A 15,251-nucleotide genomic window follows, 5' to 3' on the forward strand; every position below is an offset into this window, starting at 1 on the left:
GGACGGAGGTTCCAACTCCCAACTTCACGAAGATGATGCTACCACCAAACCTGGTCCTTCCACCAATCCTTCCTTCAACCAATCTCCTCAGCACCACTCGAGTTCTGACACGGAATCCAGTGCTGGTGACTATGTTGACCCCTTTGCTCTGCTGGAAATCCGCACCAATGTCTCCGACACCATGAAGAAAGTGCCATCTGTTGGGACATCAGTAACTGAGCTAAACACTAAATAGGATCAAAAAGTCTCCGGACTTGATGCCAAACTCGATGCCATTCTTCAGTCCCTGTCCCAGCAATCCGGACCATCTGCTGCGGAAAGGGAAGCCCAATTGGATCAGTTCATCTCCCTCCGGCTCAAGCATACAATGGAGGAAGTCGACACCAAATATGATATCCTTGTTGATCACTACCTCAACACCATCACTTCAATGCTTAAGGTTCATGATGACTTGGTGTCTACTACCAACGACCTAATCAAGTAGACCCATGTTCGTCATGAGAAACAAATTCAACGGCTGGAGAAGGAGATCCAGAAGAAGGATGAGATGAACCTCATTATTCAACAAGTCCTCATCAAACTCCTGCACTCAACTTGGAACATTATGGATGTCCCGAACAGGAAGTTTGATGAGATGATTGCCATCCTCAGCAGCACATTCAAACATCTCTCTGATGAAGCCCCCACTGCTGACGCTTATGATGCTCTAACTCTTCAACTCACCTCTGGCCATCAGAAAGTCTTCTCAAAATTTGACGATCTGAAAGAGGTTTTGCAGCTTGCACCGGTTCCGAAATTCACCGATGCAAGAGGGGGAGAAGGCCCAAGCAGAAGATGGAAACCAGCCACGGAATTCATACTCCGGGATGAGGACCTGGATTCCGAAGATGAAGACGTTCAAATCGTCTCCGGAATTCTAGGGATCACTGAAGGAGAAGGAAGCGAAGATGAAGACATATATGTTCCGGACGAAGCTCCCAAAGGAGTTCTTGGTCTTCAAGCTCCAAAATTGTCCATTCCGAAGGAATTATCTGAAGAACAAAAGAGGATATGGTCCGCCGTCTCCTGGCCATCCTCTCTTCCGGAAGCTTTTGAAATGGCTGTCAAAATGGCTAAGGCAAAATCTTTTCTGACTGCTCAAGCTTTCCGAGCCACTCCCACAGTTCAATCTCACATTCCTGAACCCAAAGTTGCTCCGATCGACCAGGGCTCTCCTCTCCAGACCCCTGATGACATTCCGGAAGAACCTCTTCCAAATCCCACTCCGGAATTTTCGATCGACGAGAATATGAAGCTTGCCATTGCTGCACTTCAACGAGACAAAGGGAAGAAACCAATGACCCCTGAACAACAACCCTTTCACTCTGGACCTCCACCCAAGCACAAACATGGATGGTCTCAGGAGGAAATAAATCAGGCACTAGAGGACAGCATCCGGATCCATGCTCTGAAAGATAATCCTAATCCGATGCGTGGCATCTCTCCTCTCTGCCGTGAAGGAATTCTCAAGGCTCGGGAAATTGTTCCGTGCCTATACTATGAACTTCCCTCCAATGATGATGATCAGCTGGATCTTCCTCTCTCTCCTTACAGCAAATTCTACACTATGTTTGCTCCTCTTCACCCCACTGATAATCCAGAAGTGATCATCCGAACAGAGCGAGAAAGGCTCAAAACCTTCTATGCAAAGAATGATCAACCCTTCAAGGAAGTGTGGACAAGGAAGAGGATCACCAAAGTTCAAGGCTTCGGAAGAAAAATTCTAGTGAAATTTGTAACACCCCAAATTTCAATTGTTCAATGAAGGGCCAAAAGTGTAAATTTAGGAAAGGGACTGGACGAGTAGGTCCGTTTACTCGCCGAGTCGGAGCGGGATTCTATCGCGGTTTAAGTGGCCAACTCGCCGAGTCGGCGGCTTGGACTCGACGAGTTGGTGCTGAAGAGAGAAAACCCTAATCTCGGGGGTTGTGCCCTATATAAAGCACATTATAACCCACCCTCAGCCTCTTTGCTACCCTTTTGAGATCCAGAAACCTTAATTTTCGTGTGAGACTCCATTGTTGAGGAAATTGGAGCTTGGAAGAGGAATTTGGTGGAAGGGGCTTGAGAAATTAGAGGCTAGCATCAAGGGGCTTGTGTAGATCTGGAATCTACATCAGTTTGGGCACATCTCAGAGGTAAGGAGCCATTATCTTAAGTTATTTCCTTTTTGGTTCATCCTTGGTGGTTGATTTGGAGTTCCTTAGATTGTTTGTGAGCTATTTCGAGTTAGAGGCTTAGATCTGAGGTTGCTACTTCAGATCTAGGCTTGTGATGGTCCTTAATGTCATAAAGCTCCTGTCTAAGAGTTATTGGTGAAGCCCCTTTATCATTAACCCTAGCCCTAGAGTGTTTTGGGCTTATATCTCCTTAGTTTCACGTAAAGTTTGCAACTTTATGTGAGGGTTAGGTTGTAGAAGAGTGGATTTATGGATTGGAGCCCCTGCATGGCTCGAAAAGCCTCTGTATGGATTGAGAACTGAAGAGACTCGGCGAGTCACATGGGTGTACTCGACGAGTTGTATGAGCATGTGCATGGACTCGGCGAGTTGGAAGAACAACTCGGCGAGTCTGTTGAAGATTGCCTTGGACTCGGCGAGTCTGTTCTTGGACTCGGCGAGTCTGATCGCAGAACCCAACCTCTTGTGGTTAAAGCTTTGGTTTAGTGAGTCGGTTGGCGACTCAGTGAGTCGGACAGGATGGGATTCCGAGATCGTTGAACTCGACAAGTCTTGGGGCGACTCGGCGAGTTGAGTCGTGTTATGGGAGTTTTCTGAGTATGGGAACTCGACGAGTCGACGGGTTGACTCGGCGAGTAGAATCAACCAGGAAGGTTGACCTTGACTGAGGACTTTGACTTTGACCGAGAGTTGACCAGTTTGACTTCCAATGGTATTTTGGTAATTTTGGTATTTATGGAATTGGTTCTTTGGTAGTGTTCTGTGGTGAAGTTCGTATCGGTGGTCGGAGCAGCTTGGTCTTATCTCTTCAGTCGGCAATTTGCAGGTGAGTTATCCTCACTATATCGACAGGGTCTACGGCACCAAGGTCGGCCCTTTATCGGCTGGAAATCCGGGTATTGTGTTATGTTATTGCTTTGTTAGATCTGCATCCTGGTATTTAGGATGGTGTTATGTTAGTGACCTGGTTAAGGTCGGTACCCGGTATATAGGGTAATGTTATGCTAGTGACCGGTTACGTCGGAATCCTGGTTAGGATGTTGATATGCTATGTGATCTGTTAGACTGTTTGTCTGGTTGAGGATTGTTATGTGATAAATTGTTTTATGTGCACATGGTTGTTTGACAGGGGTTGGGTTGAGGCGGGTCCTGCTTTGTGCTGTAGGACAACATACCCAGGGCGGACCGGATATTCCGAAGGCCCAGCGAGTGGTCCGGATAGGCTGAAGGCCCTAAGAGGGCGGACCAGACGTGCCGAGGCTCGGAGAGTGGACCAGGTCGACTGAAGGCCCGGTGTGGGCAGACCAGTCATACTGTAGACTCAGAGAGTGGACCAGGTGGATTGAAGGCCTGGTGCGGGCGGACCAATCACACTGTAGACTCGATGTGCATGGCTAGAATCGGAGGGTGGACCAGGTGGACTCAAGGCCCGGTGCGGGCGGACCAGTCACACTGTAGACCCGATGTGCATGGTTGTTCTAATTGTGATATGTTATGAGTATGTTTATGTGTGGTTGGTATTTTGGGGGTAACTCACTAAGCTTTCGGGCTTACAGTTTCAGTGTATTGTTTCATGTACTTCAGGAGATCGTGGCAAGGCGAAGGCGTGATCGTACCGCTCCTCATGTTTTATGATTTATGTGATATGGTTCTGGGGGATACTCTGATGTTTAAACTATTTTGAAAACGAGATGTATGAACTTAATGGTTTTTGAATGAATTAAAATGTTTTAATTTGGCTTAATTTTTATGGGTGTTACAAGTTGGTATCAGAGCCTTGGTTTGATTGAATTGGAGGAACATCCATGTGAATCCAGTCTCAAATCAAGGAGAGATTTTTAAAAAAAATGGTTTTCAAAAGGTTTTCAAATTAAGTAAAGGAGAACGCAGAGGGTACGATCAGTCGGAGCCAGTAAGTAGACCCCAAAATACCATGCATTTTATTTTGATTATGTGATTTGTTAGAACAGCATGCTAGTGCTAGGCTAGGGATCTTCAGGAATTGCATGATAGAATTGCCTGATTATGTGATGCCTACTAGCCTAGGGTTTTCTTGATATGAGATTTTCAGTATTCCTCTAGGAGTGAGGATTGAGTGCTTGTTATGAATGTTTGTGCTTAGGGCGTTGTGGTGATACTTGAGACAAATATGGGTAGGTGTGGAAGGTAGTATGGGCCCGTACTACTGAAAGCACAGGACCCATACGTGTGTCAAGGAAGTCACAACCCCTAGGTTGTTGGTTAGAGGTTAGTTCTCGAAGGTTAGGCGAGGTATCTGAGGATTTGGTTGGTGTATTGCACTATGACGGATACGAGGCGTGTCGTGTCTGGATCTGGATCGGGATCAGGACATGGTGAGCAGGAGGCCCCAGTGGCACCTGAGATTATCGGCCAGGAGGGGACAATGTTGACAGAGGATCGGGTCAGGGAGATCATCCGCGAGGAGGTGGTCGAGATTGTCCGGGGTCAGATCCCGGAGTTGTTTGGGACTATTAAGTCCGCTATGAGGGAGTACTTCGATGATCGTTATGCAGCTCTTACTGAGACGGCTGCCGCGGCAGCTACAGCGGCTGTAACAGCGGCAGGGGGTGGAGCCGGTTGGGGCTTTCAGTATCGGGATTTCGATAACACGAAGCCCCTAACTTTGATGGAGTTCAGGATCCTATCATTGCTATGAGATGGTTGTCAGACGTGGAGGGTTGTTTCTTCACGTGTTCATGCCCTGCGGACCAGAGGGTGAGGTGTGCTCTGTACTTTTTGAGGCTCGGGGCGAAGGATTGGTGGAGGTTGACTACGAGATCTTATTCCGATGCGCAGCGGGCTGCGGTTACCTGGGATCAGTTCCGGGAGATGTTCAGTACTCGTTATGTTTCGCAGGTTGAGAGAGAGAGGTTGGCTCAGGAGTTCTTGCAGCTGAAGCAGGATTCAGAGTCGGTGACAGAGATCACCAGGATGTTTACTGAGAGGGCGATGTTTTGCCCGGATTTGCTTCGGAGCAGGCTCAAATGTCCCGATATCTGAGCATGCTCAAGAGGGATATCAGACAGTTTGTGTCCACGTAGAGATGTGATACCTTGTTGGAGTTGCAGGAGGCCGCCAGGCGGCGCGAGTTGGAGATTGAGTTGCAGTTGCGAGAGCAGAGGCAGGCCCCGGTGCAGTCGCAGCCGGCGTCGAAACGGTCCAAAATCGTTGACTCTAGGGTTGGAGGTCAGAGCAGCCACACTTGTGAGAAGTGTGGGAAGGGTCATACCGGAGTTTATAGGTCCGGCGGTGCGTGCCGCAAGTGCGGGAGAGAGGCACATTATGCGAGGGATTGCCGTCAGTCAACCCCGGTACAGGATATGAGGATTTGTTATCACTGCCATCAGGTTGGACACTTGAGGGCCAACTGCCCACAGTTTACTGCAGGATCGGTGCAGGCTCAAGCACCGGCCACTTTGAGGATTACGGGTGGAGGTCAGGGAGGAGCAGAGCCTCCGAGGGCTCAGGGACGCGCTTTCCAGCTTACAGCAGAGGAGGTCAGGGCAGAGCCGGATACAGCTGCGGGTATGTTTCCATTTTGATATCTTGTTATCTTGTTGATTATTGTTGGATTAATGTCTAAGTCCTTAACTATATTTGGTATGTACTTGACCCGACCCAGCATGGTCCATTTGGGTTGCACTTCACCGGCACAATTTATATGGATAGTCTTTTGAGAATAGTATATTTATGAATTATATTAATATATTATAAGTTCTAATATATTAATATATAATCATATTATTTAATTAGTATTGATCAAGAATTAATTTATAATTAATTAAGTGATCAAAAGGAACTAATTAAATATGGACTCTTAGATATATATGTGTAGTGGGCCAAGTTCATTTAGGTTGGGCTAAGTCTTCATGGATAGTCCATGGAGCTTTAACCCATGGATCCTAGGAAATGAAAGGTCATGGGTATTAGGGTTTAACCCTAATCCTCCACACTATATAAAGGGTCTTATGGTTCATGAAATTAGGCTAGTGGCTAGTGTGGATACACTAAAGAGGGCAATAACCGATTTCATAAGTGTGAGCCAAGTATCCATATTCTCTAAAGGTTTTCGAAGGTGTTTGTGATTTGTGATTCCACTTGAGGCTTCCACACTATTGGGGCTAAGCTCTTAAAGTTCAAGACTTCAAGCTTCATTAAAAGGTATGTATTCTAACTTGTTATATTACCCAAGTATCAAGGATTGTATGCTAGATAGGGTAATACCTTGGAATATTCATATTTGCATGTATAATAGAGAAAACATAGATCCAAGGTATTTAGGGTTGCATGTACACTTAGGAGTGTTAGAATGCTCAAAAATCCAACAGTGGTATCAGAGCCATGGGTTGTTTTATGTTATATTCATGCAAATGTTTGATTTTCAAAGTTGAAAAAAAAAGAAAAAAAAATGAAGTTTGTCAAATTTTAAGATAATTACTTGTTTTGTGAAAACTAATTATTTGTAAAATTTGAATCATTTGTTATATGAGTTGAATTAGGTCAAATTTAGTAAAAGATAAAATGATATGATTATTTTATTAGTTTTAAAAGTTTGATCTAAATGTTTTAAGGAGTTACAAATTTTGTCATAAAATTTTGGAGATCAAAAGTTTTTTTAAAGTTGTGATCTTAAGTGTTTTGAAACCTCCATAAGTTATGGATATGAAAAGGCTTTTAAAAAAAATTGATTCAAAGTTTTTATGGAGTTACAAAATTTGGTGTTAATGTTTTAAAGAATTCCATAACTTATTCTTAAGTTGTGGAACATGAAAAGTTTCATCATAAAACAAGCATTTAACTCCATAAGTTATGGATTACCAAAAGTGTTTATGTTTCCTTGATTTATGAGTTAGTTTCGATTAATGGAAAAAAAAATTGTGTTTTAGTTGTTTTCAATCTTAATTAATCTAGAGGTAGTTCATAAAATGTGTTTTTGTAACTTGTCCTCAAGTTACATAAAATGTCACATTTATGAATCTTAAAACTCATAAAAGTGCCATAGGTTACATAAAAAAAATGAAGAGTCTTTTTCATTAAATAGTATTATTACTCCATAACTTGTCCTCAAGTTATGGATGTTTAAGAGTCACTTCTTTAAAAGTGTTATTAAAGAATAAGATGTTACATAAAAAATGAAGAGTCTTCATTTTAATGAACCATTAAACTCATAAGTTATGAAATGAAAAGTTTTGAATAGTTTCAAAAACTTGTCCTCCAGTTTTGGAATTTGTAAAGTTTTCACTTATGAATACTTTAATTCCAAGTTAAGCCCTTAGAATTTTAAAAGTTAAAATTCAACCCTTATACTTTATAATATTATAAGTTAATAATATTTATATATATGTATAAGAGTAAAGTCGTCTTACCATTAGTAGGCCTCATTCACGAAGCCGGTCTATAAGGGGGGTATAAGGTTACTGCCTATAAAATGGCAGTTTAATGGGTGTCCACTCTCACCCACCGCTTCCTTGACCGGTGGAGGGTCGTTAGCCGAACGGTTAGGACAAGGACTATAATTCTCCCTTCATTAAAAGTATTAATGATAATTACTAAGTAACTAAACTCTTAATAATACCCAATCTTAGTTACTTAGGAAAATGTGAATTTGGTGTTAACCAATGAAATTACACTTTACACTTTACTTAAGTCAGTTAGTGGAGCGTGTGTGGTTAACCGGCACACTAGCTTGATTTAACAAGGTAGGCAAAGGGTAACTTAATGTTTATCATAGTATCGGTGGAGCGTGTGTGGTTAACCGGCACATCGATTGAGGGGTAAATATTAAGGGTACAAAGTATATTTGCATGGTTATATTGTTTTGTGATCCTCAGCATCCCAGTCACAAAACCTGAAGGGCACACTCGAGATTGAAACATGCCTTTGAAAAGTTCAATGAATCTCAAAAGAATCTAGGAGTTTCAAAACCAATTAAAACCTAATAATACATTTCATTTATCTTGGTTTAAATTGGTGAATCGTCATTCACCTACCTTCAAATATTTTATAGCTTGGATTACGGCATCCCTCTTCCAAGTTATAAAATAGTTTGTTGGGTCCTAGCCTTAATATTTCATATTGGGTGTTATATTAACGACTTTAGATCAACTATCTTGAATATCTCCCAAAAAGATGTCTGGTTCAGACATCTATGATCCTCCCAAATCTCTTGGAACTTCACTTCCTCCACCTCCTCTAATTATTCTCCCTAACCCACAAGTTCAAGGTCACTCAAGCCCTATTGGCAAGCAAGGTCTATGTGTGATCGCATCTTGGATATGAAGTCACATATTGACAAGCCGGGAGAGTTGGGTGTCAAACTCTTGAGAAAGTTGGTGGTTCAATCACTTTCTAAGTCACATAGTGAATTCCTTTGGGACTACTATGAAACAGACTATAACATGACCCTTAATGATCTTATCTATTTGCTTGGTGCTGCTGAATCAGCAATAATTTGGAGCACTGGGAGAGCAAATTTGATTAGTATATCAACTTCCCAAGCTACCATGGACATTAACAATGGTAACATTGGATATCTAGAAAAGCCTTCTCTTCCCAAAGAAAGGGATTGACCATAGTCAACTAGGTTGACCAAATGGTAAAGAGAAAGGCTAAGTCTGCGATAGTCCCATGTACCATTCCCAAAGAGTCCCTATGTTTCTCTTGTCAAAGGAAGGGGCATTGATTGTGAAGCAGCCTATTTACCTGAAAGATCATAAGGTTGATCAAGTCAAGAAGATTGACTCTACTTCAGGTAAAGTCCACTATCTAACTCTGTTAAATTTCTATTCTGAGATTCTTGTTACATGATGTGACTGGGTCACATGTTGATGTTTTAAGAATCAAAGAAAAGTGAAGAAACTTAAAAGAAGTATATGCTGATTCTGATCGCGAAGATGGATCTCGATCGCATGGTTCTGTGATCAGAATTTTGAGTTGTTGCTTAGGAGTTATGATATATTGCTTAGGAATAGATAACAACAAAGTTTTTCATGTGCTTTTGCACTGTAAGGATAGTTTTTTCCGCAAAGTTTTTAAAATAAAAGGAAAAAAAATTTGATTTTATTTATTTTAAAATATCCTTACAATGGCATTTGTGAAAAGGAAAAAAAATGTTGCTTATATGATTCCATTAATAGCAAGAGTGAAAATATGAATTTGATTCTTTCATTTGTGGTAGTGTCTAAATTTTCCAAATAACGACAGATTTTCATCACCCAAGTTTCAGTTGGATAGAAACTTGGAATCATGCAAGTTGTATAGTATGATGAATGAGAACTTTCAAGCATTGGAAAATTAAGACTAATTACTTGTTCACATGGATGTATGAGTCAAGTAAAGGACTAAGGGATCGAGTACACATTCTTGTGCACTGATCAAGCCCACCACAAATGAAACTTGAGTGACACATCTTAAAGAAGGTTTATTAACACTAGTGAAATGTAAGAGTAAAAGGTTTTCTACTCTTGTACATTTGAATTTGGTAAGTTGTGATGTTTTGGATAAAACAGAGACTAACTTAGGCCAATTATGTTAAGTGTTTGTTGTGATTAGAATCCACACTATCTCTTGAATATTTGGCAAGAAAGTCCTATAGGTCAAGGAGACAGTGGGAGTCTAAAAGATCCTGAAAGGGTTTCAAGAAGTAATCAAGAATAAAACCTATATTTCATCACTAGCACACAACTAGAGATTTATAACCTATCGTGTCGACATTTCTGTGTCCATTCCAGTTAAGTTGGCTATACATTTGAGTTCTACATGTTCTCAATTGTTTGCATAGCTACTTGGAAGCAATGGCAGACCCTTGAGCTGCCAGGTGGCAAGAAGTTAAGATTGCACAAGTTCAATCCATATGAGTTAGGATTTGTCACTAACCTAGTCTTGTGATTATGGTTTGACAAATTCACATGGATAAGAACACATACACCATAAAATCTAAGTGTCATAAGGTTTCTCTCAGATTCATGAAATTGATGGTGAGGAAATTTTTTCACTAAGTAGATTTTAAGTAGATAGCAATTGTGATATTTGCAGTTCTCAAAGTCGTTAGTGGAGCGTGCGTGGTTAACCGGCATACTAACATGGACTTATGAGAAATGGCAAAATGTCTAAACAATTGAGACTATGATTACTTTTCATAGTTCTGAAATTGTTTAGACACACCTGTGATCTATCTAAGATAAGGTGTATGATTTTGATAAAGTCTTATCAAAGCAATCTAGTATCAGAAATCTGAACTTTGGTAAGAATGTCAATAAAGTATTGACTTCTAGAGGTCCAGCTGTTTTCTGGATACATGTCAAAGCTAGTGGGAGCATAAGTGTTATGCTAATAATCATCATGTTAGTGGGAGCATGATAATTATGATAAGTATTGCAAGTTAGCAATGTTAATTATAGAAAACAAAAGTTTCAATTCGTGAGGTTGCAGGGGTTGAAAAAGTTGTTTTGCTATAATTAAGGGAGAGGAAATTATACTTCATTTCAATTCTAAAAAGCTTAGATTGAGTTTATAATCATTCTAAAGAGCTTATATTGAGATTTTAATCACCTTTAGTCAAGAATATATATATGAATTTCATGTTGGATTGGTTCAACTTAAGAAAATTCTATATATTGCGTTCTCAAAATTCGATTATGATTACGGCATCCCTTTTCATAGTCAAATTTTGAGAATATGGCAAACAAAAAATTATTATATAAAAAGACTGGTCTAGAACCATGTCTTTATGTGAAACATCATGAATCATGTCCCATTTACTTTGGGTACAAGATCGATTACATGTGCTATAATATTTATCCTTTCTGAATTTTCCAAATGCCTTGGGGCATTAAGGGGAACAATGTCTAGAATTGGATATGACTAAAGTGATTAAGCAATTGTCGAGGACAATCTAAGGTTTACCAAAGATTGGTTGCTCAAGGACAGTGGGAAGTATACTGTTAATATTGGAAGGACCATATTGACATAGTCTGAAAAGAGGCAACGCTTGTTCAGAAGTGGTAGTCAAAATGGGAATATAGAGTTGTCTTCATAGGTGGAAGCAATCTGTGTAAGGTTAAAGAAACTTAATGCAAGAAGCATGTTCAAAGCAATGCGCTTTGAATTTGAGACATCGTTTCCATGGAATTGCTCTCCGTTGGAATACTCTGTAATGATTGTTGCCAAGTCTTCATGGCTTTGTGCATAATCATTACAAGAGGAACAGTGCATATAAGTTTAAAATCTAAACAGATTTCGATAAATGTTAGGAATTCTTACATTTACGACAAGGATTTGGGAGTGTGAAAAGAGAATCATTGAAATTATTTTCAATTGATCTAGTTCACAAAGAAAAGGATCATAGACAAACATAGAGTGCATACTTGGTGTATGGCAAAGCTATTGTTTAGAAAAACATAGTGTACATGCTTGGAGCATGGGACAACTAATGTTTTTAATTCAGGTATAAAGTTGATAAAACCGAAACAATGAATAATGAGTAATCAGTATTGTGATAAATAAAAGTGGTATATTTATATTCATAGGGTTTGATACCATATTTGATTCATTTATTCTTGTGTTTCACTTTGCATGTTTTGACTTCCATAATAACTAGGTTATTCTTCCGGAATGACTAAGTTATTCAAACCATCCACAGTCGGTCATATCTTGGAAGTAGATATGAATCAAGACTGTCATGGGTTGGCTTGTAGAGGTCCAAGTTGGTGGACAAAGTTGTGCTACAACACTCATGAGTGCTCATAAGTTCTGAGTATTGGATTCAACCCGCGCTCATTTGAATCACTTCGTGGATTTTATCACGATTGATCATGAGACGATAATATCTTATATTATTCAAACCTAGAGATATGAGTTGTTACTATGAGTTGGTTGTACATTGATTGCACGAAAACGCATTCGGTAACTCGATGTTATAAAACATGCCTTTGTGTATGATTCAACAAGTAGTAGAACAAGCCATATGAGTTGAAGTTTATCCATTCCTTTTACCTTCGGGATAAAAGCGATATCTGTGGGGCCCTCGATGATTTAGTGATGACACATGTGAGTGCTTGGCCAAGCCAGGACTGATTTGATTTGTTCAATCAGTCAGTCATCATAAATCGGAAATCGGGAAACAACAAATGGACAGAGAGAATGATTGATAATCCATGTCTCAGTCCATATGATATCTAGAATGGAGGAATATATGATCCCTTATCTAATGGACAAGTCATTGACAAAGGTCAGAGTTCGTTGACAAGATCAGAGTTCGACAGCAGCTTTAAGAGCTACGATTGCCAGTTGGTTTTTGAAGTCATACTCAATAATAGTTTTAGACTTATCCAAGTGGGAGACTGTTCGATTAATGTCTAAGTCCATAACTATATTTGGTATGTACTTGACCCGACCCGGCATGTTCCATTTGGGTTGCACTTCACCGGCACAATTTATATGGATAGTCTTTTGAGAATAGTATATTTATGATTTATATTAATATATTATAAGTTCTAATATATTAATATATAATCATATTATTTAATTAGTATTGATCAAGAATTAATTTATAATTAATTAAGTGATCAAAAGGAACTAATTAAATATGGACTCTTAGATATATATGTGTAGTGGGCCAACTTCATTTAGGTTGGGCTAAGTCTTTATGGATAGTCCATGGAGCTTTAACCCATGGATCCTAGGAAATGAAAGGTCATGGGTATTAGGGTTTAACCCTAATCCTCCACACTATATAAAGGGTCTTATGGTTCATGAAATTAGGCTAGTGGCTAGTGTGGATACACTAAAGAGGGCAATAACCGATTTCATAAGTGTGAGCCAAGTATCCATATTCTCTAACGGTTTTCCAAGGTGTTTTTTGTGATTTGTGATTCCACTTGAGGCTTCCACACTATTGGGGCTAAGCTCTTAAAGTTCAAGACTTCAAGCTTCATTAAAAGGTATGTATTCTAACTTGTTATATTACCCAAGTATCAAGGATTGTATGCTAGATAGGGTAATACCTTGGAATATTCATATTTGCATGTATAATAGAGAAAACATAGATCCAAGGTATTTAGGGTTGCATGTGCACTTAGGAGTGTTACAATGCTCAAAAACTCAACAATTATGTGGTATTATAAATCTATTCGCCTTTTCGCATGAATCATGGTATGATTGAGGATCTTAGTAGTTAGGGGTTGTAGTCGGTTAACATCCAAGTGGATAGGTGACCGGAAGATTGGAGATGCGATCTCGTTGCTAGGAATAGCGACTGCGATGCAAGAAGTGTTCAGTTAGGATTCGAACTTCCTTGGAGTTCGGGATGTGCGATGACGGGAGAGTGTTGTGGAGGTTGCTCACTCCGGAGGGATTTGGTTCCGAAAAAGAGGGGAACTTCATAAAGTAAGGTCAATCGAGTTATGCCGGTTTGTCAGCAGAAGCTAGTAGTTGGTACACCAAGTGGGGAGAATTGGAAAATTCTCCGGTAAAACAGCAAGTATCCAGGGTTGGTTAGCTCTTTAGATTTATCAGTGTTGTTAGCCGAAAGTGTGGCATGATTGGAGCAAATGGTAGACAAGTGGGGCAGGGAACAGACCATGGTTTCAGGAGAGGTAGTTGGTCGATGTGAGGCCTGGGTTAGGCCATGGAAAGGATTCAGGGATCGGAAGTGGAGTTCGGAACCCCAAGAGGGCTAGAACAGACTGCATGGGAGAGATTCCCGGGGAGGATGGTTCAGGGTGACATACGACAGTTTTGAGCGGTCCAGATAGACTGAAGGCCAGAAGGCGTACCAGTCAGACCGAAGGCTCGGGGAACGGTCCAGACAGGATGAAGGCCCAGGAGGGCGGTCCAGACATGCTGAAGGTTTTGAGAGTGGTCCAGATAGGCTGAAGGCCTAGAAAGGCAGTCCAGTCATGCTGAAGACTCTGTATGTGATAGTGGATCGATATGAGGAGAATGAGTAAATATGTCGCCATGCAATAGTAAGCGATATGGTCTGGCCCCAAATATTGATCATGATGATGGAGATGGCTGGAGGCCGTGCGTGGGCCTTTGTTAGTTATGTGATCGGATTCGTAGTATATGGGAGTTAGAGAATAGTAGTTGCTCTACATAGATAGTATAGAGTGGAGTTTAGCTCTGTGGAACTTATAGGTGCGGTAAGGGTTGTTGAGTAGACTTCCTGGAAAGGGAAGGTATGTAGCTCCGGAAGGAGTGTGGGTCCTCTGAGAGGAAGGCAGCAGAGTAAAAGGATGATCGAAAGTGCTTCGGTTATTGGTAGTAAGCACTGGGGTTGTACCAGATATATGGAAGCACATACGGGTTGGATGCCCGTTGAGGTTGTGGCAATGTTGGATGATGCGCAGGCATGTTTCCAGTCTCATTGGAAGAGGAGGAGGATAGTGGTTCCAGATTGGAGATTGGGACAGAGGAAGGTGAGTCAGCAGGATAACAGACTCGGGAGTAGTCTGGACCGGTGTTGAGGACTGTATAAGGATATTACAGTCGGCGGTCAAGGACCTAGAGATCGTGATAGGGAGGTGTGAGTGGGTTGCACTCCGTTGTGTCGAACCGAAGGGTTTGAGGGTGACGCAAGGACAAGGTCCTTAGTTCCGAGTATGGATGTAGGCTTGAGTTATGTATGTGGAGGTATTTCAATCTGTGGTATTCCATCATGAGGATTCGTTTCAGGTTGCAAGTTATCAGGGTTATCGCCAATTTTGGGCGAAGGAAGATGGATTAGTTTCTTAGCAGAGCTCAGTGAGTGTTTGTGGAATCTAGCATTGCAGGGCGCGGAAGTGTGTCCTTGATATGAAGGGTTAGTATCATCGGCTTATACGTGGTTAATATGTAGTGCTATTGAGTTGAAAGGCAGATGGTCGGCTTGGAGTAGTGGCAAGGATGCCATGTGAGAATGAGCCATTGTAAGAGAGATGCGGAAGTAGGGTTTGTAAGAGCATGAGTTGATTGAGAAATCGGAGTTTGCAGTGCAAGGGGTTTGTTATGAAGCGTATATTGTAGTAGTCT

This window comes from Lactuca virosa, chromosome 2, assembly GCF_052849685.1.
Source record: "Lactuca virosa cultivar CGN04683 chromosome 2, Lactuca_virosa_CGN04683_v6, whole genome shotgun sequence".
NCBI lineage: Eukaryota > Viridiplantae > Streptophyta > Magnoliopsida > Asterales > Asteraceae > Lactuca > Lactuca virosa.